Source organism: Mauremys mutica, chromosome 2, assembly GCF_020497125.1.
Source record: "Mauremys mutica isolate MM-2020 ecotype Southern chromosome 2, ASM2049712v1, whole genome shotgun sequence".
NCBI classification, from domain to species: Eukaryota; Metazoa; Chordata; order Testudines; family Geoemydidae; genus Mauremys; species Mauremys mutica.
The window spans coordinates 140,282,209-140,309,860 of NC_059073.1; the positions used below are offsets into that span (position 1 = coordinate 140,282,209).

The window sequence follows — 27,652 nt, forward strand, 5'->3', positions numbered from 1 at the left end:
TACAACCAACAGAGCCAGCATGCCTGGATTCCATTCCCAACTCTGCCACCTACTCATCTTGTGACTTTGGGATGTCACTTAAGGTGAGATTTTCAAATGCATTCAGCAGCTCTGGGTTGTACCTATCCTCGCTGCAGCCAATGGGTGAATGGCTTTGAAAATGCCACAACCAATATGTTTATAGTCATGCTTTTCTACATCTTGTGTTGAGAGGCTTAATTACTCCCCAGTTGTGAAAGGAATTAGATTGAGGAAAAGTTTTATTAACTTAAGCTTCTGAGCTCCAGAATTTATTTTCTCCTCCCCTCCTTGATCTGACAGTCCCCCCTGACTTGTTCACCTTCTCAGCATGTTGCAAATCTTGTCTGTTTACTCAGAAGCAGTGTTCAAGAGTATGGATGGATGGAGTAATTGTTATGGTTGCTAACACAAGAATAGCAACTGTTCAGTGCTGACCAATGTATTGTTTATTTTAAGTACTCTTAGATTGACAGGCACATTTATATAAATGTGAAAAAAAGAGGAGAACATACAAGAATAGGATTTTTTTTAAAACCAATCTTAAGTTTCTCTGATATTTCAGAATTTTTCCTGCTTTGGTCAGCCCTAAATGTAAGCCCATTATCAAAAGTTTGTCCCTTTTCAATACTACCCACTTCTCAATATCATCTTCCAAGGACCTTTACAAACATTAAAGTAACCTTCCTCATAGAGCTAGTTAATTTTTTCCAAATATCAATTTTTTGACAATTTTTGGGTCAAAATGTCTAATTTCAAAAATATAATTGAGGAAATTTTGCAATTTTTTTTATTGGCAGGGGCACTTTTGAGCTGGTCAGATTTTTTCCATGTTGGAAATCTTTTGCTACAGTTAAACAAAGTCAGACTTTACTAAAATGTTGCAAACATTTCTCACCTTTACCATTTTTTGAGCGGCTCTGCTTCCACACTTTTTACAAATGCTAATGAATTAAGCCTCACAGTGTCCCTTTGAGGTAGGTATCATCTTCCTGATTTTACAGATGGGAAAACTGAAATGCAAGAGAGATGAAGTAATTTGCCCAAGGTCACACAGGCAGTCTGTAGCACAGACAAGTATGGCACCCAGTCCTGTTCTCTACCCATAAACTCCCTCTCTCACAGGCAGCACCCTCCCCACCCACCTCTCTCTCTCTTTCCTCAGGGCCCTTGAAGAACTCACAGTTCAAAGATAATAAACAATTCCCACAAGAGGTCCCATTTATTCAGTCCTCAGGTGAATACTGGCCCTCCAGGCCCCAAACCCTAATTCAGGCTCTCTCACAGAAGTCCAAAACAACATAATGTCTTTCAAAAACAGAACACAAACTCACAGTCTTCATCCCACCTTCAGAGGGACAGAGCCCCACCTCCCTGGGGGCTGTATTTCTGTTTCCCAGAACCACCTGCCTAGAGTTTGTCCCATTCCACCACACTTGCCAGATGGTCCTTTGCAGTCTGCCCCTTGTTTGGACAGAGTCTTTCCCAGGCTTCCCTGCCTGGGGAGTTTTCCTCACTCTCTCCTGCTTTTTGAGCTTTTCCCCTGTTAGCTCCTACCCCACAGGAGCCCACTTACTACCTCTCTGCAGTCTCTACAAACATGGCTACAGTTTCCTGGGTTTCCCCCTTTCAATGCAGCTTCCTGTTCCTTGTGTACTAGAATCACCTGATTACTCACAGGTGGGGCTCATCCTGTAATCAGGGTTGGTCCCAGATTCTCCAGCCTATAAAGCAAGCCACCCTGTTACATTCATCCTTGTCTTCACTGTGATAATATCTGTACTGCCATAGTGCCCCAATAGTGCTTGCGGCCCCACTGTGCTAGGCCCATCGTGGAATATCTACGTTAATATGCATTTTACAGTATAATTTTAATGCATAATTATAAAAGCTCATAACCAAAAGATGGTTCCTGCCCAGAAGATTTTACAATCTAAGCCTGTCAACGATATCCCATTTTTGTGAATAATATTTGCAGCAGTTTTTCCTCCCTGAATGCCAGTTTAGCATACATGCTATTGTTTTCTCAGCAAGCATAGAGGAAAGGAAGAAGTGGGTGATGTTGTTAACCAAAGTGAATAAACATGAACAGAAGGTTAACAGTTTTCAACACAACTGTGAAAGTAGCAAGTACCTTTGGAGGAGAAATCTTTTTAATGGCAGGCAGCTATGACCTGAGTTTTATGACGTCGGTCAAGTACGTTGCATTGTGTTGTAAGGCAGATTGTTATATTGCCACAGCCGTAACAGACACCAATGATTAATAACACCTCCTCTTTCCTTTTCCTCACTCACCCTTTTCTGTAATAGGTGTAGCTCATACAAGGAAACAAGCAGTCGAGAGCCCACATCTGGGAGCTAGGAGGTAGCCAGGGGTGAGAGATTTTAACTTTTTAGAACAAAGACTATACCCTTCTCCTTAGCTCAGACAGCCAGGTAACTGGATAATCTTGAAAAACCTCTGGCAGCAATCTGGATGTGGTTTCTAGGACACGGGCAGCATTATGATAATCTCCTATGGTAAGAGATGTGAAGAGGGTCTAAAAGAGATGTGTGGATGATGCTGAAAGAGATACGTGGCTTGGGAACTCTGCACAGGATAGCTAGTGACATCTGTATATCACTCTAAAGCAAGAGTCTGATTCCCCACTGCCTTGCACCTTGTACAACGTGCAAAGTGAGGGCAAGGTATCCCCATTCTGGGAACGTTTTACCTTCCCTTTGTACTGGCATATGTGACTAAATGAGGTGCAAGTTGGTAAAGAAACAAGCCTACTATTTATAAGGGGATGATGGAAAAAAAGACTTACAGGAGATAATGTCACTCATGCCCATACTCCACAATGTCATTCATAATAGTAAAAAGAACAGGAGTACTTGTGGCACCTTAAAGACTAACAAATTTATTGTAGCATGAGCTTTCGTGAGCTACAGCTCACTTCTTCGGATGCATAGAATGGAACACGCAGACAGGAGATATTTATACATACAGAGAACATGAAAAGGTGGAACTTTTTTTTTCCTCCTGCTGCTAAGAGCTCATCTCAATTGATTAGACTTTTCCTGTTGTTATGCATACTTCCACCTTTTCATGTTCTCTGTATGTATAAATATCTCCTGTCTGTGTGTTCCATTCTATGCATCCGAAGAAGTGAGCTGTAGCTCACGAAAGCTCATGCTACAATAAATTTGTTAGTCTTTAAGGTGCCACAAGTACTCCTGTTCTTTTTGCGGATACAGACAAACACGGCTGCTACTCTGAAACCTAACATTCATAATAGTATGTTTCTACTTACATAGTACCTTTCCTCTGAGACTCTCTGAGTGTATCTACCTTGGACCCGATCCTACAGTATCTCTGGGTGTGAAACATGCAGTGCAACTGGAGGATTGGACACACCAATTGATGTGGACACTATCTCTTGTCAAGTATCAGAGGGGTAGCCGTGTTAGTCTGGATCTGTAAAAGCAGCAAAGAGTCCTGTGGCACCTTATAGACAAACAGACATATTGGAGCATGAGCTTTCGTGGGTGAATACCCACTTCGTCGGATGCTCATGCTCCTATACGTCTGTTAGTAAAAGCAGCAAAGAGTCCTGTGGCACCTTATAGACTAACAGACGTATAGGAGCATGAGCATCCGACGAAGTGGGTATTCACCCACGAAAGCTCATGCTCCAATATGTCTGTTAGTCTATAAGGTGCCACAGGACTCTTTGCTGCTTTTACTAACAGACGTATAGGAGCATGAGCATCCGACGAAGTGGGTATTCACCCACGAAAGCTCATGCTCCAATATGTCTGTTTGTCTATAAGGTGCCACAGGACTCTTTGCTGCTTTTACTATCTCTTGTGACATAGGTGGTGTTATACCTGTATATCAGTTGGGTAAACTGAGGCACACAGTGGTTGAAAGTAAGCTTTCTAAGATATCCACCAATTTTGGGTAGTTCTGTTTTTGGGTGCTCAACTTTACACACTTGAGTACCTGAAGCTGGGTTCCCAAAGATGGCAGCATTCAAATTTAGGGGTCACTTTAGAAAATTTGGGCCCCAGGTTACAAAGTAAGTCGATGGCTGATGGCACAGTTGAGGGTAGATCCCAGGTGTCCTGAGTCCCAATCACTAGAAAACACTAACTCCCTATAGAGGAAAAAAGCCATCTAGTTAATTGACTCAAAAGGCAATGACAATGGAATGAATCCTTTGGAAAGGACTGAAAATCATCACATTAAAACAATCTTTTGATTGCCAATCCTCTAGATTCACTATGGTATGAAATTGGGATAGTTGTATTGTCATAAATAAATTATAGAATGAAATGCTTCAAGGCACCACTTATGATTTAAGTCACTTAAAAGTTGTATGAAACCAAAAATCTTCTCCCTTCATTACTGAAAAATTAAGAGTGTGCCACTTTGAAATTTTGCAAGAGCTGAGACAGTTTTGAAAAGTTACAGAGTAGATAAAGAAAGTTTTTAAAAAGTGGGGGGAAAGGGAGAGTGGAAAAATAAAAAAAAAAATGAAAAAACAAACAAACCCAAACCCTGTTTTTCAAAACCAGAGGAGAAAAACATTTCAAATTCAAAATTTCCCATTCTAAAACAATGGCATTAATTGAAAACAACCTTTCCCCACAAAACAAATAAAATAATAATTTTCAATGAAACCCCATTTTTCATCAGGAATATATTTTCAGGGAATAATTTCAACTCACCATACAAAATAACTTCTTGATATGTTGTAACCCCAGTTTACTATATCAGGGCACTGGAACGCTGCAATCAGGGGCCCCATTGGATTACTTGCTTATGTTTTCAAAAGGGTGAATCCTCCCACCTCAGTCTGAAAAGGAGGCTTTGTGATGGGGAATTTTTCTGGAGGACTAAGGATAGGAATTGGGAATGGGAATGTTTCTATACCAGGTTTTTTTTTTCCCGTTTTGGAATGAAAATACCAATTTGCCAAAACCAAAACTGTGGGAAAACATCTGTTTTGATGCAAACAACTTGGAAAAAAGTTTCACAACTGTTGAGGCATCCCATGTTGATATTTTTGAATAAAAAATGTCTGTTTTTCCAATTCAAAATAAATGACTTTTTGTTTAAAAAAATAATTAACACGGTTAAAATTCAAATACAAATTTTCAAAAAATGTTGAAATCTAACATTTTGATTGAACTAAACTCCCACCCCCGTCCCAGATTATCAGATTTCAAATATTTTGACTTTTTATCCTGATTTCAGATAGGCATTTCAGAAATCTCAAAATGCCAGGATAGGAAAAACATTCCTGTCCAGCTCTAATAGGAAATCTGCCCTCCATACCAGTGAGTAGCTGCAGGGCTGCTATAAAGCTGCTATTGCAGCATCCCATGAGTCTGATGCATTTCTGTTCCATGGTCAGTAGATCCAGACAGAGGTGGATCCTCTGTCCTCTGATCCACCCTATGTCTTTCTCCAAAGCCCAGCTCTAAACTTAGGGTGACCAGATGTCCTGATTTTATAGGGACAGTCCCAATTCTGCGGTCTTTTTCTTATATAGGCTCTTATTTCCCCCAACCCCTGTCCCGATTTTTCACATTTGCTGTCCTATCACCCTATCTAAACTCCACCAACCTTGGAAGTGACGGCAGCTTCTGCACATCTGGGCTATGTGCTGTATAAGAGATAAAGACTCCTCAGATCTTGTGGAAGTGGAATCACTTCTACTTGCAGGGCAGGATTTATCCCCAGAAGTTTTTAATCTGCAGTAAATGCCCCAAAACTATCACATTTGCTCACGTTTGTATCTCTCTGGAGAGAAGGATAAAAACAACTTGAGTCCATCAGCAATGAAAACCTGCAGTTGATATTACCTCTGGCCCAGTCCTGCAAAACAGTTAAGCATGCATGTAACTCTGATCAGGTGAGCAAACCTATGCACATGCTCAGAGGGCTGCAGAACGAGGGCCTATCTTCCAAAATATCTATATGGCCCTCACACTATAGTAACACACTTCTTCAGATGCATGGAGTGAAAGTTACAGATGCAGGCATTATATACTGACACATGAAGAGAAGGGAGCTACCTCACAAGTGGAGAACCAGTGTTGGCAGGGCCAATTCGATCAGGGTGGATGTAGTCCACTCCCAATATTATTATATAGTGGACTACATCCACCCTGATCGAATTGGCCCCGTCAGCACTGGCTCTCCACTTGAGAGGTTCTCTTCATGTGTCACTATATAATGCCTGCATCTGTAACTTTCAATCCATGCGTCTGAAGAAGTGATGGTTTTTACCCACGAAAGCTTATGCCCAAATAAATCTGTTAGTCTTTAAGGTGCCACCGGACTCCTTGTTGTTTTTGTGGATACAGACTAACATGGCTACCCCCTGATACTTGACACTATAGTAACTGAACATCTTACAGAATTCAGTGATGGCTGCCATACTAAAAAATCTAGGACAGATAGGTGTACTGTGGAACAGCTATTGAGGTTACAGAAAGAGTGGGTCCTATGCCACATTTTAGGACCACAGAGATGGCATAGGAATGACCATGGTGCCAGTGTGTGTGTCCGTAATATACATACATTTTACACACACACACACACAGACACACACACACACACACACACACACACCCCACCACCCACTATCCACTCCTCTTGCCCCTCAATATGACTGAAAGCCCCTCATGCTTTTCTGAACTGGTGGCCTTAGGTGCTCGACAGAAACTGTAAGAAATTAATGTACACCACAATTCTCATCTGATTTCCTCCCCTGTTCTCCCTCCTACACAAATTTATTTTTAGAGCGAAGGGTATAACCCTTTGGAGAAGGAGACACTTTTATGTAAAAGGCAGGACTGCTAGAGCATAAAGAATAAAGGTAATTACCCTACCAAGCACTGAAGTAAAGGTCTTGAAATTAATAGCTAAATGCTGTGCTGCAGACAGTTTTTTAAAAATATATAAATGAACTGAGGTCTGATGTGTATTTGAAAATGGCCCAAGTCATATCAAAACAGTCAAGATTGTTATTAAAATGATCGAAATAATGGTGTAAAAAGCCTAATTCTCTCTCTTTGGCACCATTTCAACGATTTTTATGATTAGACAATTAAACAAGGCACAGGGCTTGCTAGAGACCATGCATTTTTACACACTACATTGTTCCCCAAAATTGCTTCTGAGAATCCTTTTGACAGCTTGAAAGCATGCATGCAAAGTGCAGTTAAGAGACATATGCGCACACTGCAAGTCTAGCTAGTACTTTCCCTTCCTTCGGTAAGAACAAAGCAAGCCCAATATCAAGCTGCAACTTAGTTTAAAAAAAACCCAATGTTATTACACTCAGTGGGATGAAACCCTTTGCAAGGGCTTGACAGCTGAGAGAAATAATGTACATTAGCTCAAAGTAATGGAAATAATGAAAGGGGGGGGGGGACATTAGAAAGTACTATTGCTGTGAGTAAAACTGAGTGGATGTGTGAGTAAGCTACTGTATATGTCAATAAGCTCATTCAGCCCCAGCTCTGAGCACACTGAGGGGATATAATGACTTAAGTGAAATATATTCAAAGTACCTAAAGAATTCTCAGCACCGCAGAATGCTCATTATCAATGCCAGTGGCCTAAAACACATACTCTCACACATCAGATTTGATTTTGGGATTCAAGTGATTTGTACACAGGACAGTAAGGTCAGGCACAGTCATCAGGTGATAGAACGAGGATCTGACAGTCCGTGGGTAAGTCTACATTGCAATCATTGGGATGCGGCTGCAGCTCGATAGACCTACCTGAGCTAACTGTAATCTAGCTAGTTTATGCTAGCACAGTGAAGCAAAGGTTAGCGTTCCCCTCCCCCCGCAAAGTAATTTCCCAGGGTTCTGGGCAGGATTGGATAACCCATGCTGCCATGGCTTCATTGCCACCGGTACCCAAGTTAGCTAGATTAAAACTAGTTTGGATATGTCTACAAGATCTGCAGTCAGACGCCCAGATTGCAGTGTAGACGTACTCTTTGATGCTGCATTCTTAATGCCAGGAGAAACACGGGTAAATCAGATGGAGCTCAGCAAAGGGCAATAACTGATGGGGGCTGGAGAGATTTATAAATGAGAAAATTTTAAAAGAGTTTGTCCCCTCCCAGTCATGAGATACTTTCTCATCTCATGTCCTCATGGATATTCTGATTATGGCTACAATCTGAGATAAGACGCTTGAAGATATACTTTTTGGGAACATTCCTTTACCCCTATGGGAATGTGTTGGATGATCCAAATGCTTTTACAACTCTGACTTGTATTATTCTCAATATTAGAATTTTAAGGGGACTTGAATACAAACATTTTGAATGAAATGCCTTTTATTATTTTGGGGGTGGTGCAGGGCTGGACTGATTTGTATTTCCTTCATTTTTTCACCATGAGAACCTTTTTTGTCTCCAAATGACAAACTTTAATTTCAGATGAGTGTGAAGTGCTCCAATTATCTTTTAGGTTACAATTCAGCCCTCAGAGTTTATATATCTCCTCCTGGTTCTTATTCATCCCCTGACTTCACACAATAGTCTCTTTGGGAATGGCATCAAAGCGAAAGATGTGTCCAAAACAAAATCTCTACATTCACACACTCCTGAACTGGGAACTCAAATTTGCAATTTGTCCTATATCTAAAATGGGACACAGTTATAGATCATAAAAGTCTGGAATTCTGGGAGAAAGCCTGAAAACTAACTCACTCACTCTCTAGTTTGCTGTCCAAGGTGTTATTAGGGCATGTGCATCACTTTTTGTGCTAAAAATCCATAGAGTATTTGGAACAAAGATACATTGGAAAGTGTGGAATGTCACCAATAATTATGATTTCAAGGGAGATTATGCTGAAATAAGAAGCAGATTAATTTTTTACAAACCAATATCTCAGGGAGGCAGTGTTATCAAGGGAAAGGTCATCAGGAGATGTGGGGTTTATTTCTGGCTCTGCCACTGATCTGCTGGCTAATCTTGGGTAAAGTCACTCTATGGCCTTATGCCTCAGTTTCCCTACCTGTAAAACACAGAGAATGATACTGACTTTCCTTTGTAAAGTGCCCTGAGATCTATGGAAGAAAAGAATGATGTTAACAATCATCATTATTATTAATGCAACTGGCCTCAATAATAATACAGAGTTTTATTAAAACTAAAATTAAAAAGAGAGTGATGACGGTAATACAGAAACCACATGATGAAAGAGGACAATTGTTTCTAATTAGATTGTTTCCCTCAAATGCTTTCCAGATGGCAACAAAGGGTCTAATACTATCAGATGTAGCCCAATCACTTGTTTTAAGCCAGCTCCAGCTAACAAGATTGGCATTTTGTTTCCTTGGGTATTGCTCTTGGAATGCAGAAACAAAGAAAGAAAACATGCTCCTGACCTTCACAGTTGTTAACAAAGGCATTAAGTGGCATTAAAATTATTTGTATAATGATAACACTAATGATTCCCATTAGCAGAGGTTTATTTGTCCTATTTTACTATTAATAACTATGAATATTGTATAAATGCACTAATGAATCAATATCTTAAACAATAATCGAGAAACAATGTGTCTTTTTTTTATTATTATACCACAGGCATTCTCTATGTCCACTGAGAATATAATACCAGTTGGACTATCTCTCAAATATTTATTACAGATGGGTCCAAGCCCTAGAGTTTCCAGCTAGAACTGATGTCTGGATCCAGGATGGGTGCACGGGGGTGTGTGTGTATACACTTACACTTGTTCACATTTATGATCTAGAGGGTGAAAGCTATAAAGGTTACATATACATACACAGCAAGGGTTTCAGACGACATTATGAATTGAAGATTAAATAGTTTGCAATGCCATTGGAACTACAAAGAGGTTATAAAAATAATTTCGTGTTTCTTCTTGCACGTAATAAAAACTCTGTACACTTCCCATCTATTAGGTCAGAGCTACAAAACGCAACCCTCAGGCAGCATAATAGTTGTGGATTACGAGGCAGGGTGTCGATTAGGTAGCAATGGGATTTTTGCCATTTCACCGAGAGTCAAATCCTGCAGGTCTTAACTCAGGCAAATGTTCCACTGAGACAATTTGGCCAGAAAGAAGAAATGTGAGGCTAACGTTTAGCAAAGAGGACTGGTAACCAGGATTCCTGGGTTTTAGTCCTGATTCTGTCACTGACTCATTATAGTTCTGTTTTTCAAAGATGCTGTCCACCTCCAATTAATCTGCAAGGGAGCTATGGGTGCTCAGTGCCTAAGATAATTACAGTTTATGTAACTTTTGACAAGTAACTTCACTGCTCTGCTCCTGATTCAGAAAAGCACACTCAACTTTAAGCACTGCTTAGGTGTTCTCCTTGAACAGGGATGCTTTCATGAGCCGGGACCTCTGTGCCTCCATTTCCCATTCTAAAATTCATATACTAATACCTAAAGCATAGCCCTGGGTTCAGATGGGAAGCCTATATATAAGATATATCGGAACTGTAAAAGGTTCAGAAAAGAGCAACAAAAATGATTAGGGGTATGGAACGGCTTCCATCTGAGGACAAATTAATAAGACTGGGACTTTTCAGCTTGGAAAAGAGATGACTAAGGAGGGATATGATAGAGGTCTATAAAATCATGACTGGTGTGGAGAAAGTAAATAAGGAAGAGTTATTTTCTCCTTCTCATAACACAAGAACTAGGGGTCACCAAATGAAATTGTGAAGGTCAAAATTATAACAGGGTTAAAAAATGAACAAGATAAGTTCATGGAGGGTAGGTCCATCCATGGCTATTTGCCAGGATGGGCAGGGATTGTGGCCCTAGCCTCTGTTTGCCAGTAGCTGGAAATGGGACAACAGGGGATGGATCACTCGATGATTCACTGTTCATTCCCTCTGGGGCACCTGGCATTGACCACTGTTGGATACTGGGCTAGATAGACCTTTGATCTGACCCAGTATGGCATTCTTATGTTCTTATTTAACTAACTACTGTTAGCAAAAGGCTTTGAGGAAGATGCTGCAGAAGTTAACCATATAAAACTGAGTCAAAACACTCTGCTGTGCGTTTTTTTCCTTAAATGGGCAAATGTTCCCTCTCCTTGCACAGCTGTGCAAGATATGATCATACGAGAAGTCCCTGGGATCAGCAGTTGTTTAACTCCCCCGTGCCCTATTGAGTATATTGTACAATATGGGGGCACTGAGCCCATGAATCAGAGGGAGCAACCTGAATCTAATCCAAGAAATATGAATTTGGAAATGGTGCCTCTTCCCAGAGATTGTGGAGCCCCACAACTTTAACATCTAGCCCTCATTACTTCTCAAAACATCCTTGTTAGGACCCAATCCAGGTTCAAATAAAGGACAATTGAATTCAATAGATGCAGAATTAGGTGCATTTTAGTACATCCGTTTCTCTTATGGTCCAACTGAGGACATGAAAGGTTTTGCCCAAGGTAACACAAATCAGTGGCAGAGCTCAGTATTAAAGTTGTTCAAAAAAATTCTGTCTTAACTGATTATTTGATGGATTTTTTTTGTTTGTCCTTTGTGTGAAAAGTGACCACTTTCTGTGGAAAATTTCAATACTTCTTAAACACCTGATTTCTTAAAACATCCAGAAAAACAGCTTTTGGAGGGCTTGGGCAAAATATTTCAGTTTTCAATACACCTCTACCCCGATATAACACTGTCCTCGGGAGCCAAAAAAACCTTACCGTGTTATAGGTGAAACCGCATTATATTGAACTTGCTTTGATCTGCCGGAGTGCGCAGCCCTTTCCCCCCAGAGCGCTGCTTTACCACGTTATATCCAAATTCATGTTATATTGGGTCACGTTATATCGGGGTAGTGGTGTATTTAAATTACAAGTCAGAATTTTCTGCAGAAAATGCCAATGGAAAAAAGTTTTCTTTTGTCAAAATTTCCCCTGGAAACAAAATCATATTTTCCAACCAGCTCTTCTCAGTATAGAAGCTAGAAATCCTGATTCCAAGTATTTGCTCTAATCAAAAGACCAACTTCTGTTGTGTGGGGGGGGTGGGGAGGGAGGGAAGACATCCTGATACTTGAAAGGAATGTAATGACTACAGAAAGTTGGTGTGTTTGCAAACGATTTCATTTCATTGCAGCCTTTTAATTTCCATAATCCTGTACCTATGAAGCTGTTGCAAAGGTACAATGGGTGCACTTGAAAAGTTCAGTCTAGCTTTACAGCTATTTTAGGTCCACTGATATTCCCTAGACCAGGGGTCGGCAACCTTTCAGAAGTGGTGTGCCGAGTCTTCATTTATTCACTCAAATTTAAGGTTTCGCGTGCCAGTAATACATTTTAACATTTTTAGAAGGTCTCTTTCTATAAGTCTATTATATATAACTAAACTATTGTTGTATGTAAAGTAAATAAGGTTTTAAAAAATGTTTAAGAAGCTTCATTTAAAATTAAATTAAAATGCAAAGTCCCCCGGACCAGTGGCCAGGACCTGGGCAGTGTGAGTGCCACTGAAAATCACCTCACGTGCCACCTTTGGCACCCATGCCATAGGTTGCCTACCCCTGCCCTAGACATAAAATGGGAAACATTGCAGGATCCAGTCAGTGATTAGGACTGGAATGAACTTTTTAAGTGCAATCACTATGGTATTATTTTCCATGTCATGAAAGGCTAAGAACAATTCATTTTTAACACTGAAATATTGTAAGCTCAGTCTCTTCCTGCTAGACACATGCAAATAATTCACAAGTTATCAGTTTAGTAGCATGTGTAAATACTGTAATTAAAACAGCCTTCATTAAACACCAGAGTTGGGATTTTCAGAAGTGCTCAGCATTGGCTTAGCTCTGTTCCCACTGAAGTCAATGGTAAAACTCCAGTTGACTTCACTGAGCAGCATTATGTCAATGGTAAAAGCTTTTGAAAATCCCACCCTATAATTTGAAATCTCTGTACAATGGCCTGTGATAGGATTCTCTTCTCCGCCCTTCAGACCACCACAAACAGGCTGGATGCTTTCCAGGTTTATAAGCACCAGTGTGTTATTTATTAGGTCCCCTCCATCAGTTCATTAAGGCAGCCTTGTGTAGCAACCTGGACATAAACTTCCCCCTTAGCCAACTCTCTGGAGAGGGAGAGGGAAAGATTGTCTCATTCTGAGATCCTGTATCCCTGGCCCCTGCTAGTCTTCCCTTAGCATGTCCCTCCTGTCTTTTATCTGTTTCCAGCTCATCTCATCAGCCCTCTGCTTAATTAGCCATTGAGCACCCATCTCCCAATTAAATCCACTCCAGAGGAAATAGTACCTTCGTGACCAGAGTGCTGGGTCAGCTCTATGTATCTAGCACTCTGTTACGTGGCCAAATCCTCCAGTGGAGTAAATTGAAGCCACTCTATTGAAGTCAATGCCAATTTATAGCAGCAGTGGATCTGGTCCAAAGCCCACAATTTTCATATGTGGGCATCTAAAGTTAGGCACCTAAATCCATATTCAGACATCTAAGTGACCTGAATTTCAAAGATGCTGAGCATTCAGAGTTCCCATTGATTTCAGTGGCAACTGGGCCAGCTTGGCTGCTGTGGTGAGAGAGCCACAGCTGAAATGACCTGGGGATTTGTAGGATAGTGATTGGAGTTTCTCATGGATTCTCAGCATCCACTACTTTGGCTTCTTCTGCAGGACATTCCCAATCAGTTCCAGAGGCCAAGAGGAGCGAGTAGTGTATTAATCCACTTAAATCAAGGCCTTTACAGAGCCAGAGATCTCTTGGGCTCATATGTTTCCTTCTAATCATTTATTGTTTTCTTTTAAACACACAAGAAGTGATGGAGAATACAACACAGGGCCTTTAACTGAAGAAAAGACTGCTGTTAAAATATCAATAAAATCATATAAGGACTGTTTTGTGTTGTGCATCAAACACAGCGGAAGAGAAGTGGAGAGATACAAAGATGGTGTTTTCTCAGCCTTACTGGAATTTATATTCTTGTCCTTTAAAATTTAAAATATGCAGCAGATAATAAAAGTGTCTTGTCTCCTAAAAGACAGGAAATCAATGTAATTCAATAGAATTCAATCTGTTGGACAAAAATAATCCCTTTAAATAGCCACAGTAATTTATACTGCAGTGTGTACATATAACACTCAAGGCAAGCAATGGTAAACAATAATTTATATTGCTGAATATTTAACATCCTCAATTGCAAAGCAGGGATATTTTACCTTTTGAATGCACATTAGGTGTCAAGACATGATCACACATAAATCTGTTCAAACCAACCCTAAAATAGAGCCCCTTACATAAATATACAATGCAATTAGAGAGAAATTGTCACCTCAGTATTGCTGTACTAATGAGAACTGTCTCTATGAAATGACTATATTCATTTAATTAAAAAGCCTATTATAGATCCCATTCAAATGCTGTTCATTGAACGCTTCTGAATAAATCTAATTTGTTTTATTGGGATGTTTAGGAATGTCATTTTTATTTGCACAAACAGGTCTTGAACCACCAGACTTATGGGAAATATAATCAGTTACTCACTGAGATTTTTTTTTTTTATGATAGATGGCTACTAAAATTTGAAACAGAGAGCTTGTTTTCTAAAATACTCAGTTTTCTTTCAGTGAGACCACAACATACACCACACTCAGTCACTCCCATATGTACACACACAGTTTGTGAACTGAGCAAGCCACAGGTGAGGAAGGAGGTGAGAGAAAGATATTTTAAATATCTGTCAATGCTTACGTTGTCTTCACTGCAAAAAATGTGTGTGCACTTTTGCACAGGAAGTGTGTTACTGAGGGATAAGTAACATACCTTAGCTATCCCACTGTAATATCCTAGGGGAAGACAAGGCACTAGTTTGTACTGTGAGGAAAATAGGTGAGGTCAAACAAGGGGAGTGGTACAATGTTGACCTTGCCTAGCTACCTCATGGTAAACCCTACAGAGCCTTGTCTTCACTAGGATTTTACAGCAGGATAGCTGGCATATGTTAGATATCCTATAGTAAAAAAACACCACGACTTTTTGAGGCCAGTGAAGAGAAAGCCTTAGATACTACTGTACAGATAGAGGGAAAGAAAACATAACTTATATTTTGTGAAGATGCAGATGTGGGTTCACAGAGTCCATTCTGAGGAAGGGCAGGGTTAGCTCTGTGGTAAAATGGGAAAAGGTTGCTAGAAGAGACCAATGGGTGGTTTTGTTGAACACAGAGTGCAATATCATGGAAAAAACAAGCACACAAATATATAAAATTCAGTTGCCGGTTTTACTATGGAGCTAAAAATGTGTTTGTTACATAGAGTACATTCATTTCACTTAATACTAGAAGTTACAGTCCATACCTCACAGCAGTGTTGTGAGAGAAAAGACATTCAAAGATTGTGAGGCACTCAGATACTACATGAGGGCCATATAAGAAATATAGCTATGTACCCTAAAATAAACAGAGAAATAGGAAGAGACCTATTAGGGCACATATCTAATCCATGAATCTGACCCACCACTGCATAACTTAAATTTTATGTTGATGTAATCACATTGATTTCAATAGAATTACACTGTTGGAAAAGCAGAGTAACGCAGCCTCTCTTCCCACATAAGACTGTTCCCCCTACAGTGTACTTTCTAAAATTCAATTGTTATTTACTAACAAAAGTTAAATGGTCTGTTTTTCAAAAGTGCTGAGCACCCACAACTCAAAGTGAAGTCAATGTGAGCAATGAGTGGTCAGCATCTTTGACTACAATGAAGAAGAAGGATGATCTTGAGATCAAAGACGTGACTGGAGAACTCGACTCAATTTCAAGCTTTGCCATAGACTTCCCATGTGACCTTGGGCAAGTCATCACTCTCCTTCTCAGTCCTCCATTCATAAAATTAGCACAATACTACTTCCCCTTCCTTCCATTATTCATCTCTCTTGTCTATCTAGATTATAAACTCTTTGGGACCAAGCACCATCTCTTTCTATCGGTTCCCATTGTACTAAACACCAATCCTGTTGGGGTCTCAAGGTGCTATAGTCATAAAAAAGAAAAGTTGCTGTATGTGTGAAAGGTGCACTAAACTCCACGGTTAAATCCTGATTCCAAACATAAAACTTGGAGATAGACATCAGGACATTTGTCTTAATTATGTGACTGTTAATTTTAAGACTCGGAATTTTAAACAAATCTCTTATGCTCTGCTCACAGAGATAGTCTTTCGAATGCACATTTACTGCTAACCAAGGCATGTAATGCCAACCACTTTCATTCCAGATCTTGGCTACACTTAAAATTTAGTGCACTGGAGACAACGGATCAAGTGCCACTCATGCTTATGTTCCATACAATCCCAGTGAAATTAATAGGACTGTGCGGCATGCAGGCAAAATTTGGCCCAGAATAAGTAAGTACGAAGCACATATGCTACTTTTATTGCAGAGTATGCATCATTCCTTTATGCCTCCAGGCACAGATGAGAGACAGCAAGAACAGGCTAGAAAGAAGCACATGCTTTCACCAAACCCCTGTTTGTCCTTTAGTACTTTCAGTAATCTATCCCTTTCTGCAGGATTATTAGCTTCCAGAGACTCTGAGAAATCAAAGATGTAAAAGATTCAGTAGATCATTTGGTCTATTTTCCAGTCAATGCAAGTTTGTTCTATGCTATATGTTCCTAAGTGTTTTGGCTATTCTTACTAACTAACTTAGGGTTTTCTACGGACACCCATTACCATAGTATCTGAGGACTTCCCACGTAAAATAGATTGCCCATAGTGTAAACGATTTGCCTTTACTTGAGGGATAGGATTTTACATTGCTGGAGCTGGAGGCTTTGGGGTCCATCTCTGCTGTCACCATGAAGTAGCATGCAATGTGGGGACAGCTATGGGCTTCTAGGTGGCCAGAGACTTGTTACAACACAGAGGGGTTGTTAGTCTAATTTTGCAGAAAGTACCAGATTTCCTTGACAGACTGTGAGGTCATTCTCCATACACATTCATTCTTTGGCTACTCTGAAAGCACCACTTAGTTTCAATGTGGAACTGAACTAAGATGGCCAGCTAATGCCACCGAGGTTACCTAATCAATTTTAGTAACTACCAATAGAGCCCATTTTTGCAAAAACTACTGAATGGCACCAGTAGAACTACTCATGGTGGTAGGTGCTACATCCAGTGGCAAGTGTTTGCAATTGGACCCCTAGATTCAAATGTGTAGCCTACAGGTTAAAGGATTCATAATTCATTATCACTTTTCTGAACTTTTCATTCCTCACAGCACATCATGAGTTGATGGAGGCTTAATAGTGTGAACTGGTAAGAAAGGCAACACACATTAGAAATTTAGTTTGTTAATTTCCTCTGAGAAACAAATCAATAGAAATAAACAAGATTCTTAGAAATCTTGAGTTTATGTTGCGCAGTTTTCACATTAAAAACATTATCTGGTTAACATATCCATTATGTATGCACAGTGCTAATTTACATGGGGGGGATCAGAACATGGGTAGGAACTATTCCATTAAATTAAGGATATTGACATTAATGCATGTCCTAAATAGATATTGCAATTAACAAAGGAACATACTCAGATTAGAAAGCACATCTCTTATGTTTTATGTAGCACCATGCAGAACTAAAGGTTTAATTTATTACAGTACTACATTCAGTCTATACAACTACTGAGCTACAAAACCAGGGAATATCTACAGTTCAAATTTCACAGACAATCAGGAGACTTTAATCTGAGACTCAACAAACAGTAACAACTTCTGGCCAGTTTCAAATGGCAACATAGAGTTAAACAGCTTAGATAAGTATTACTAATCTCCTGAGTATGTCTGCATCCTTCCCCCTATGCTCTCAGTTACAAATTTAGACTCTGTTTCAGGAAAGTACCCATACCTAGGAAATCATTTAAACATATGCTTAACCTTAAGCAAAGCTTTTAAATTCCACTGAAGTCATATACTTAATGAAGTGCTGTCCTGGATAAGGATGGACTTCAGTATGAGATTACATGTTTTCCTGAATCAGGGCCTTAAATGGTGCTATTAAAAACAATGGTCCTGATTCTGATTTTACACTGACACAACTCATTCTATTACCATGCCTGTTCTTCAAGGGCTAATTTATAGCTTTGCCATAATCTCTGAGCAAATGGCAGCATGTAACTGTGCTGCTCCAGGAGCAAAATGGGAAACAGATTGTGACTCAATAAGAAGCAATCTGGTCCACGTTTTCCTCCATGCTCCAGGCAAGATGCAAGTGATTTGTAAAGACAAGTGCAGAGAGAACCTCCACCATGAGAAGGTGCTGTTACTTTATCTTAGTGTTGAATTGCTGACTTGGTTCACTGGTAGAGGGAGATGGCTACATGGAAGTTAATTCCTGCCTGTGTGCATTTGCATTACAGAATTATGGTATTTTGGCTTTGGACAGAAACCAATCAATCACTATCACAAATCAGTTATTTTCACTCACATGGAAGAGGTGAAGGGGAAAATTATATTATAATACCAATAAAACTAATCCTCAGCAGTTGGTTAACATATATGAGGGGTATCTTTCGTTCAAGTGGTTCTTGGCAATTAGATTTTTCCATACAGCACCATGAGCTTAATTCATAGGGTGACCAAATGTCCCATTTTTATAGGGACAATCCTGTTTTGGGGGACTTTTTCTTATATAGGCGCCTATTACCTCCCATCCCCTGTCCCGTTTTTTCACAGTTGCTATCTAGTCACCCAATTAATTCACAATCTCTTCTGTTTTCTGCTCCAAAGTCAGGTCTTAAGTAATACCAAGTGCTAAATCTTGCCTTGTGCTGAGAGTTGGGCACCTAAATGCCAGTGATGCCTTTGAAAATCACCCCAAAACCCTGTTTGTATTAGGATGAAAATTTGTATTTTTAAAATGTATTAGCAGGTGAACCTTTTTATCCTGGCCTCGTCAGGCCCTTTGACTGAAAGCCCTTTAGGAAAGGGACTGTGTGTTTTGTGACAGGGTCAGGCCAGATGGCTACGAGAGTGGTGGAAGGTAGATACATTAGCTCCAGGTTAAGTAGGTGCCTTTTCCCTGGGTAAGATAACAGAGACTATTCCAGAACACTCAGGAACTTTCTAGAACTAATTAAGGCAGGCAGGCTAATTAGGACACCTGTAGCCAATTGGGAAGTTACTAGACTGAATTAAGGCTAATCAGGACACCTGGTATAAAAAGGCTCTCACTCCAGTTAGTGAGGTGTGCATAAGGAGCTGGGAGTGAGAGGATATGCTGCTGGAGGACTGAGGAGTACAAGCATTAACAGCCATCAGGAGGAAGGTCCTGTGGTGAGGATAAAGAAGGTGTTTGGAGGAGGCCATGGGGAAGTAGCCCAGGGAATTGTAGCTGTCATGTAGCTGTTCCAGAAGACACTCTAGACAGCTGCAGTCCACAGGGCCCTGGGCTGGAACCTGGGGTAGAGGGTGGGCCTGAGTTCCCCCCAAAACTTCCCAACTCCTGATCCAACACAGGAAAGTCTCTGAGGCTAGCAAAATCCACCAATAAGCACAGGACCCACCAAGGTAGAGGAGGAACTTCATCACAGTTTGTACTCCTTGCACAACGGGGCCCCTGTCTCAGCTGGGCCCACTGGACACTGGTGTAATCCAAAAACATTTGGTCTCTGTGTGCGTGTGTACACATGACCTTTTTGTTTCACCACCTGCAAAAATCATAGCAATAGATTTCACCAGCTGCAATTTTCATTGACTCAACAATTTTTAAAGATAATATATACAGAAAGAAAAATGCTGAACTCACAAATGCAAGCATTAGCAGTGGAAACCTGATTCTAAGGCTCAGTCTACACGATGAGCTAGGGGTTTGATTCCCAGCTTGTGTACACGTACTCATTCTAGCTTGATGTGACACAGCACAACTATAAATGGTAGCGCAGCTGTGGGAAGATAGGTGGGGGCAGTTGTGGCATAGCTTAGCCATGGCGAGTACAAACCGACCGAAACCCTGAGGATAACTGCTTGGCAAGGCTAAGCCATGGTGGTGGTGCCCAGACTATCACAGCTACACTGCTAATTTATACTCGCCCTAGCTCAGTGAAAGCTAGTGCAAGTATGTGTATGCAAGCTGGGAATCACACCGTTAGCTCCTTGAGTAGATGTAGCTCAAGAGTATGTCTACACTGAACTCATGGGGTGTGTCTACAGCTAATATAGACATGCCTGACCTAGCTTTAATCTTGCTAGCTCGGGCATGGCAACACCACCTGCTTCAGTGCAGGCTAGCCACCTGAGTCATTACTCGGGGTTCCATGCAGCCTGCACTGAAGCCAGTGCTATTGTGGCTTTCCTGCTATTAGTCCCCAAGCTAGCTAGATGAAAACTAGCTTCGGTATGTCTACATGAGCTCCAGTCACACGCCACAACTGCAGTGTAGATGTACCCAAAGAGCCATATTTGTTCAAATAGTGAACAGAATCAATACTAAGGGTATGTCTTCACTACCCGCCAGATCACTGGGCAGCGATCAATCCAGCGGGGATCAATTTATTGTGTCTAATCTAGACGTGATAAATTGACCCCTGAGCACTCTCCCATCGACTCCTGTACTCCAGCGCCATGAGAGGCCAGGCAGAGTCGACAGGGGAGCGGGAGCAGTTGACTCACTGCTGAAGTTGCGTAACTTAGATCAATCCCGCCCCCCACTCCAGTGTAGACCAGGGCTAAGTGACCTTCATGGCAATTTTGGTTACACATAAACTGTTTGTGAACAAACTACAGACTGGAGCTAATGGGGGGGACTGTATACATTTGAGAAAGTCACAGACAATATGTAAACAGAAAAAGGGAAGCTAAATATATAATTGGCTATGAATTTTCCCACTAAATTCTAGTAACAATAGCCTAACCAAAATAGACCTAAGGATAAAGAAACAGCTCTTAACCACTCCCGTCTTCTGGGCATCTATATAATGTCAATAATTACATGGAAGCATTTCCCAATGAGCAAAATGTTTCTCATTAGGTGTTAGAACATCTGTTCTGACTTTGTGGCTTCTTTTCCAGGAGGTTCAATGACTGAAAACAAAATAGTCAATCAAGAGTGACTCTAACAAGTCAAAATTAGCATGTGTCAATGGGTTTTGACAGGAAACTATTATCTCCATTATATAAAATACATAATTTTATAAGACTATTCTTTGGTATACCATTACGCTACAGTGACATTAGGATTCAAATCACCTTGGATATTGCCGTGAATACCCTTTAAACTGCTAGTTGACTTAAAAGGGAGTGCATAGCAAGAAGAAACACTGAAATCTTAAACAGCAGTGATTGACATGTCAAGCACTTTTCATCCAAAGATCACACAGCACTCAGCAAAGTAGATGTAGAATGGGCTCCAGTGAACATTACTTCTGGGATGGAAGGTGGCAATAGTTCAACAGAGCACAGCAACACAGTCCAATGGTTTAAGACAGGAAGTGAAAAGCACTGCATCCAACTTAAAATACAAGGGGGACTTCAGTCAGGAAGAATATAAATGGCTCATGTTGGAATCTGACTGTGATTTTGCATTTAGCACCCTATTGTGGTGAAAATTACTATAAGATCGTAAGAAGGACAAGTGGTCAGGGCCATTAAATTTTTATCTGTGCCCCTGAAAACCTTGCTGGGGTACTGCTTCGAAAGACTGATGACGGAGAGAAAAGAGAGCCACTCTAGCAAATGAGCCAGCTCCTCCTACAGCTCAGTGACAATTTCTCTAAACTGCCAAACTTTAAGGACCTGTCTACTGGGGCTTTTCCACATCGGTGTAGCTACATCAGTGCAATCCCCTGTTGGAGAGACAACGTGCTGGTGAAAGAAAAGGCGTGTTGGATCAGTGCAAGGCCCACTTTGCACTGGTGCAATGCAATTACACTAGAGGTCTGCACTGGCATAACCACATCAATGTAGTGACATTTCCCTAGCCTAGAGAAGCCCTAACACATGCCAGTCAGAATGCCCTCATCTTGACTTATCTTTGAGTTGGCAAAACCTTCCCATAACCTTTAGTAGGGCAGCTCATGGATACCACAGTGATGGGTGCATTAGACATGCCAAATTCTCTTGCAAACCCTAGCCCACAGGACATATTGCATCAAACATGACCTCCCCTCCTTGTTTATGGTATCCCCACCCCCAGCAGTTAAAGCCCATGTAATACTGCTATGGCAAGCCTCATCTAACAATTATAATTCTCACCTCTATGACTGGTCAATGATCATTATTCCAGCTTTAAATAGCTGAATTGCAGTGGCAATTATACAATGAGAGCTGTCACCTTAATCAGCCAGAGAGGACGACAATTTCCTTTCAATGGGACATTAATTTTAGACTAGCTAAAATGAAACCTTTTAGCAGCATAATGCAAGAAGGGGGAAAGAATACCACGGGTGTCCCTGTAAATCCAAGAAGCTGAGGATAAAGAATAAAAAAGGGCTATCATGAGAGACAGCAGATATGGAATTGATCCTACATATAAGAGAATAATTAATAATGGATAGAGTATGTGTCAGACCTTGTCTTGTATCTGGGATTAAGTCGATATCCAAGATACAGCCATTATGAACTCTTCATAGTGCTTGCTTGGTAAATAAAGAAAGAAAGAAAGAAAGAAAGAAAGAAAGAAACAGTGAAGGTCAATGACTTACACTTGCAAAGAGAAGGTGTGTATGCACCTGCAGAGAGATGATCCAGATTAGAATGGAAAATCCACCAAGAGCATTTTTAAAGGAATCCCTCTACTGTAGATATCCTTATGGAAAAATATAATAAGTTCATCTCTCTATAGGCTGGGATTTCCAGAGGATCTTAATGGAGCTAGGTGCCCAAATCCCACTGAAAGTTAATGAGAGATTGGGTCCCTATCTCTTAAACACCTTTGAAAATCCCAGTCGTAAGTCTTGGGAACCATCCTATGTAATGGACAGTTACATTCCTGCTATACAATTCTATAGAAAGGTTCAAGAAACCTGTGGAAAAGATCTCTTTCTGTATAGATGTTTAAAGTGACTTATATTGGACACTAAGACATGTTTACAAAATCCTATTTAATTCTATAGGATTTTTCCATAGTGGGTTTCCCCCCTCCATTTGCACAAAGAAGATTTGACAACTACTTCAGCATTGGCCATAGTTTTACTTAAGAGAAATAGATAAAGCTACCTCTATGTCTGAAATTTTCCAATCTACGGAATAATATCTTATTTACTATCTAAGGCAACTGGCAAGTTTTAAAGGGTCATCAGTGTAGCTACTAAGAGACCATATCAACAAGTTTACTCTATGGTCATTGCTATAGATCTCTTTACTTGAGTGTGAAACAGTCTCGCTGAAAATTCACTTGAAATATTTTCAGGCTTGAGGCAAGTTAATAGTGGGAAACACATAAGAACGGCCATACTGGGTCAGACCGAAGGTCCATCTAGCCCAGTATCCTGTCTACCAACAATAGCCAATACCAGATGCCCCAGAGGGAATGAACAGAACAGGTCATCATCAAGTGATCTATCCCCTGTTGTCCATTCCCAGCTTCTGGCCAACAGAGACTGGGAACACCATCCCTGCCCATCCTGGCTAATAGCCATTAAAATGGGCCTATCCTCCATGAATTTATCTAGTTCTGTCTTGAACCCTGTGGCCTTCACAACATCCTCTGGCAAAGACTTCCACAGGTTGACTGTGTGTTGTGTAAGGAAATACTTCCTTTTGTTTGTTTTAAACCTGCTGCCTATTAATTTAATTTGGTGACCCTTAATTCCTGTGTTATGAGAAGGAGTAAATAACACTTCCTTATTTACTTTACTTATCCACAGCAGTCATGATTTTATAGATCACTATCATATCTCCCCTTAGTCATCTCTTTTCCAAGCTGAAAAATCCCAGTCTTATTAATCTCTCCTCAAAAGTCCTGCAAGATTTAATAACAGATGATAACATTTTCTATACGTTGTTCAAACCCTCCTATGCTGTATAATTTAATAAAGAATTGTATCCCTGGTACAGAATTCTACAGCATGGTTCAATACAGCTATAGAAATGAGATCGTTCACTACTGAAATCTGAAGAACTCTGTGTAAACTCGAAAGCTTGTCTCTCTCACCAACAGAAGTTGGTCTAATAAAATATATTCCCCTCAGCCACCTGGTCTCTCTATTAAAATCTGAACATTCAAGGACTATTTCTATAGAAGCCTACTGGTTTCATCCCTGTTGAGTTCATCAGAGGAGCATGGCTGTTCAAAATAATATGTATAATTTTTTTTGCAGATTTAAAAAAAAAACCATGAATATGGGGGGAAATAACTTCAGTGACTCTTCTTCTACAGCATCTGTACAAACAGCTTTGCTTTACTGTCCCCTAATGAATGTTGAAAGTTGAAAAGATCTGGAAATGTAGCATGATTGACAAGGACACAAACGTATGAATTTTTAACTCTATCATCATATCTGTCTTCCTTTAGGAAACAGAGTCATGGAAATCTACCACAGAAATTGATAAGATGATCAACTCATGCCAAAGGAAATTCCTACAGATGATATTCAGAGTCTATTGGAAAGAGTCCATTTCAACATCAGGCATTCTAAGTAGAGCAAACGAATCTAAAGCATCAAATATGGTAAGATGACCATGATAGACATATTGAGGATAAGCTTTAAGGATGCCATGAATACAATTTCCACAGCAAAAATAATAAGGACACCACCTAGAAAGAGGAAAAGAGGGCAACCTAGAGAAACATTAAGGAGAACAACAGAGAAGCCAAGTCCATCAACATGACACTCAGAAGCCTGAACAGACCAGAACAAGGTTGAAATAAAAGGTGAAAACTGGCAGATGTCCTATGTATCTGAGGGCACAAGAGGGTTAAGAAAAGAGTGAATTAATGTTGATGCCAGAGGAGATTAATACTACATATGGGCACAGGTGTTTACTTGTGTTATAGGATTTGTCTTTGTTACAATAACAGTACAAAATAGCACTTTAAAAGATATTAGAAAGGATGGCAAGAGGACAGGATTAAGCAATAATGAGGAAGAAATCCTGATATTAAAACATATTATACTGCTTTGGCTATTTAAAGTCAAATAAAGGTTTCTAGGTATGAATTAAAGAGATTATAGACTTTTTTATGCTGATGCTTTCTCATTCATACTTCTTGCTCTGAAATTATGTTGGGGAGTGTCACATGTGGTCTAGTGGTGAGAGAACACTTGCTCTTCAGAACTTCGGGGTTCCGTTTCCTTTTCTGCCAATGACTCATTGATGTGTGATTTAGTGCAAGTCTCTTAACCTCCCAGTGCCTCAGTTTTCCTAATACAGATTATTCTTCTTTTCTTTATTAGTATTGGCATAGCACCTAGGAGCCCCAGTCATGGACCACGGGACTATACAAACACCGAACAAAAAGATGGTCCCTGCCCTCAAAGAGCTTACAATATAACTATGATAATATGAAAGCCTTACAAGATGCTTGTGTGGTGCTTGAGTGTAATTAACTTATTAACATATCCAAAATGCACTGAAATAGTCACTAAAGAAGTGCTAATTATTATCAACCAGTCTGCAAATGGTAATTTAAATAATACACTTCCAATTTTCGTTCAGTTTGTCTATCCTACTAATATTAAGATCTTTGCTAATTCTTTTTCAACGTCTATGACGCTATCTCTAACAAAGAATATTTTAATTCAGAATGATCACAACAGCAAAAACTCTCAAGGTCTATGGTACCTGACAACTAAAGAACTCACTCCATCAATATGAGGAAAACAGAGCAAAAGATGTAACTGTGGTAAGAGGGGGAGGATGGACTAGAGGCTAGGGCAGTGGATTCAGACTTAGGAGACCTAGGTTTAATACCTGGCTCTATTGCTGACTTTCTACATCACCTTGGGCAAGTCACTCAGTCTACTATGTGTCTCAGGATAACACTTCCTTATATTATAGTGGTGCTTTGAGGATCAAGTCCATTAATAATTTGAGGAAAATCAGACACTATGGTGATGAAGACTGTGTAAATACCTACACGGATGACTTGACTGTATGGGGGGCATTCTCCTTTCAGAGTCCAGCCCAAGTTCTCCTGAAGTCAATGGGAATGTTTAAATGGCTATTGGATTGGGGCCAGTCTCTGTTGGGAAGAATTAATTCTACACAGATGACTCATCCTCAGCTACACTACATTCAGGGAAGGCAACTTTGTCCTTTCCTTGCCCAACCATTATGGTTTGAGTCTGTAGCCTCCTGCATCTTAAATAATAATGCTATTTTGTGAAACACAGGCTGTTGCTTGAAGCGTACAGACCTTCCAAAGCACATGCGAATAATGCCTTTTCATAGCCATCTGTTTCTTCTTCTTCAGAGGCAAATGGCAAAAATTCCATAAGTTGGAAAGGTCACCACCCCCGTGATCATTAAATCTATTGGAGCCAGACAGGCTACATGTAGTTTAATGATTTCTCCATTCAGAAGCAAGTAGAGATCTTAAAGGGTTATTAGCAGATAAGATACATCTCACAATGGATTTTTAAGGTGTAAACCTGATGTCCGTAAACTCTGTACAAGGTGATGGAATCTGGTTTTTCTGAGGGGTGATATGTGGCTTTTTCCTCATTGCTATTAAATTTGTAATACTTTCCTTGTATAGTGCTGTTTCAAGAAGGAGCTGAGATGTAGAAGCATTACTGCCTAAGGCAACTTCACCAGTGAGTTAGTCCTTTTAAGCCCTGTCTACAGTAGGCAAATGACCTATTATAGTCTATATAGGTTCATATACCACCCTCATCACCATTGTATCTGAGTGTCTTCCAGTTGCACATTAAGTGACATGACTAATATCTGTTACATTAAGTGTGCCCTCTTTCTCACCTTCTCCCCTGCAGGAGAATTATACGTGAAGAGCAGGGGTTTGTTTTGGTAGGGATTTGTTTCGGTTTTCTAAATACGCACGTGTTTACATTAGGGAAGGCAGGTTGAAGAAGTTTCCCTTGCACTTGCAAGGGAAGGTGGGGAGGTTTGTTATAGTCCTTAGCTCCTGTGGGAGTTAGTTCCACAGCCTCAGACCAGGCACTGAGAAAGCTCTGTCTCCTGCAGAAATGGGTTTTACCCACCTGTGATCTACAACAGGTGTCAGCCACCCCTGAATCTCTGTGCATGTGAGTGAGGATGGTTTTGCTGCTGGTGTAGCAGAGCCAAACTGTTTTACTGTTTTAAAGCTAGAGACAGCATGGCAGATACCTGGTGAGAAAAGGAGATCTAAGACTGTGAGGGAGATTCTCAAAGCAGGTTACGGGACTTGTATATAAATATTTAATCAAAATTAGTGAAAACATATCTAAATTCCCTACAATGCTTTGGATAGCTCAGTCTCCTTCTCTAGGAGAGATCAGAAAAAGGAGCTCTTACACCCAGACAATCATGTTTATCAGCCACAAGGCAGTTATGAGTTCCCTTTGCCTGCACCACTGTTTCTGTGCCAAGCGCAGGATCATAGCAAGAAAGAACCTGCCCCCTAATCTCTCTAAGTTCTCTAGTCTTCTCTGAATATCTCATACGCTGTCTGTAGCAGGTGTTGACTCTGTC

General features: G+C 40.3%; 1 protein-coding gene across 13 annotated transcripts in view; it reads right to left on the reverse strand.

Moving 5' to 3' along the window:
• The window catches only part of LRRTM4 (leucine rich repeat transmembrane neuronal 4), a 799,408-nt gene that overhangs the window by 231,450 nt on the left and 540,306 nt on the right, over positions 1-27,652 (reverse strand). For 2 of the 13 annotated variants that reach the window (XR_006577581.1, XR_006577582.1), the window contains exons 1-2: positions 1,353-1,654; positions 917-1,031 (exon numbers count right to left, since the gene is read on the reverse strand). The exons of 9 other annotated variants lie outside the window; for them this stretch is intronic. The gene's annotated coding sequence lies outside the window, so the exon portion shown is untranslated. Of the gene's footprint in view, positions 1-916; positions 1,032-1,352; positions 1,663-27,652 lie in introns of those variants that run through there. 2 more of the 13 variants (XR_006577583.1, XR_006577584.1) reach the window with 2 other exon arrangements.